Source organism: Crocuta crocuta, unplaced genomic scaffold (genome assembly GCF_008692635.1).
Source record: "Crocuta crocuta isolate KB4526 unplaced genomic scaffold, BGI_CrCroc_1.0 scaffold119, whole genome shotgun sequence".
Classification (NCBI taxonomy): Eukaryota; Metazoa; Chordata; class Mammalia; order Carnivora; family Hyaenidae; genus Crocuta; species Crocuta crocuta.
Genome location: NW_027551562.1, coordinates 1,187,521 through 1,189,900, shown reverse-complemented (window position 1 = coordinate 1,189,900; position 2,380 = coordinate 1,187,521). Strand labels below are relative to the sequence as shown.

The following is a 2,380-nucleotide window of genomic DNA, read 5'->3' as shown; positions in this document are numbered from 1 at the left end:
AACCTCCTTAGTGTAGTGTCTGAGAATGAATGTCAGACACGGTCCCAGGACATGCCAGCCGTTTCAGCCACTTCGTTCCCCGGACGTGGTTTGTGCAATGGCGGTTCGGGCAGAAGAGCGGCTTCGCTTCAGCTCAGAAAACAAAAGTAATACACAAAAGCTGCCACAGCTGTGAATCAGGCAATGTGCACACGTACACACACACCCCCCCAAAGCAAATCGCAAAAGCACCTGCCTGTATTTTCCTTCTTTCTCTGAAGAATTTCTCTCCAGCTAGAATTTTCCCTGACTTCTTAGCTCCAGAATCATTTTTGACAAGATGCCTGTAGCAGGATGCATGTAGAAAATCCATCTCATCTTCTTGGTCTGGCCCACCCGTCTACCTACCCCCCGTGAAGCCGTGAGCCCCTAAGGATATTACAGTCTTAAAGGGAGGCAAAGAGTTGGAGAAGCAGAAGTTACATCTAAGTAGCCGCCAACATGGAGGAATAAGAGGCTGGAACGTAGCCCTGGGAGCCAGGGAGGTTTGAGTTTTGAACCTGCCTTTTTTGCTCAGGGCTGGCTTCATAGATGTGTGACCTATGTGGTGAGGTGGTGAGACCCAGTCAGAATCTGGATAGCTTTGAAGGTGGATCTCAGGATTTTCTGAAAGATTAGATGTGGGTTATGATGTGTCTACCCGGAACAACTGGAAAATTGGAGACCCCATTCATCAAGGTGGGTAGAGAGGACCAGGGGCTTCGCTTTGGGAATAGCAACTTGGAGATGCCTTTGAGGACTGGAATGGGGATGTCGCTTAGCAACTTTGTGAGGGAGAGTCTGATGGTCAAGGAAGAACACGTACATTTAGGGATCTTGAGCAGAGTGATTGTGTTGAAAGCCATGAGCCATGAAGCCAGAAAAAAGAAGAGTCTGAGGCCTCTCACACCAACGCTGTGAGATAAGGAAGATAGGAAGTAACTAGCCAAGGACGCTGAAGAGTTGCCAGTGACGTGGAAGTAAAGCCATGAGTGGACAGAAACCAGGTGGGAAAGGTGTCTCAACGGGGTAAGATCCAGACAACGGACCAGGCAGGGTGAGGCCAGACAATGGGAGGGGTTGTCAGAGGCCTGGACAAGAGCAATGTCAGTGTCAAGGTGGCACTGGGGGTGCTGGTCTGTAGGGGATTTAGAAAATGATGGGGAAGTTGGAGGCAGTGAGTAGAGAGAACTCTGTGAATTTTTAAAGCAAAAGGAAGGAGACAGCTGGAAGGAAACGTGGTGCCCCAAAGGCTTTTCTAAGATGGGAAAGAGAACCGCAAACCCTCCTCGGACTTCCCTGAACCCACCACGCGTCTTCCCCAACCCCCCGCCCTCGTTTGTTTTGTCCCCTCTGTTTGGATGCTCCTCCCAACCCTTTCCATGCCCCCAGCCTCCCAGCACCCAAACCTGTGCACCCACCACTAAAAGACCCTCCCTCACTCTTTAGAAGAAGTGAAGCTAGAAATTATTTGCTCAAGGGAGCCTTACCAGCCCCTCCACATTTCATCAAAATGTTCCCCTCTACATGTTCCTACACCCTGTCCACTTCGGTCACGCGCTTTACTAGAACTGAGGCAGGGCATGTTGTGTGATGGGTTATTTAACATGTGACACACATACACACCCCCTGCCTGAGCCGTCAGCCCTCGGATGGCAGGGGCCTCCGGTCCTATTCATGAGACGTGGCAGAAGCTCAATGGATCATTGCTGTATTTGTTTACTACCGCTGCTGTGACAAACCACTGCAAATTTAGTGACTGGAAACAACAGAAATCTCTGATGTTACAGTTTGGAGGTCAGAAGTCCAAAATGGATGTCATAGGGTTAAATCAAGGTGTCAGAGGGGCTGTGTTCCTTCCGGAGGCTCTAGGGAGACTCCGTTTCATTCTGGCTACTAAACGCCACCAGCATTTCTTGGCTTGTGGCTCCATCCTCCCTCTTTAGAGCCTATGGTCACCCTGCTGTGACTTCCGCTCCTGCCTGATATCACATTGCCTTCTCCAACTTTCCCGCCTCCTCCTTTCACTTTTGAGGATGCTTGTGATTCCTTGGAGCGCATCGCTTCTCAGCCTTTTGGCTAAAATCAAGTGCAATTCCTTGCAGCGTGCCCGGCTAGCCTAGGGAATCTCCCCACCTCAGGATCATTAACTTCATCACATCTGCAAAGTCCTTTCTGTATGGAAGGTGACATATCATGGGGTCCAAGGTTAGGATATGGACATCTTCTGCGGGCAGTAGAATGGGAGGCCGCAGGAGGGTTTTGCACAGAGTGAGGACATGATCTGACCTACCTCTGAATGGGATCACTCTGATTGCCTTGCTTGGGGCACCTGGGCGGGGGTGGGGTGAGGGGGAGGGAG

The 2,380-nt window shown here is 50.6% G+C and overlaps 1 protein-coding gene across 1 annotated transcript in view; it reads left to right on the top strand.

Annotated features, from left to right (window-relative positions):
• Positions 1 to 2,380, top strand: part of ADCY8 (adenylate cyclase 8) — a 222,033-nt gene that overhangs the window by 213,633 nt on the left and 6,020 nt on the right. The window lies entirely within an intron of this gene.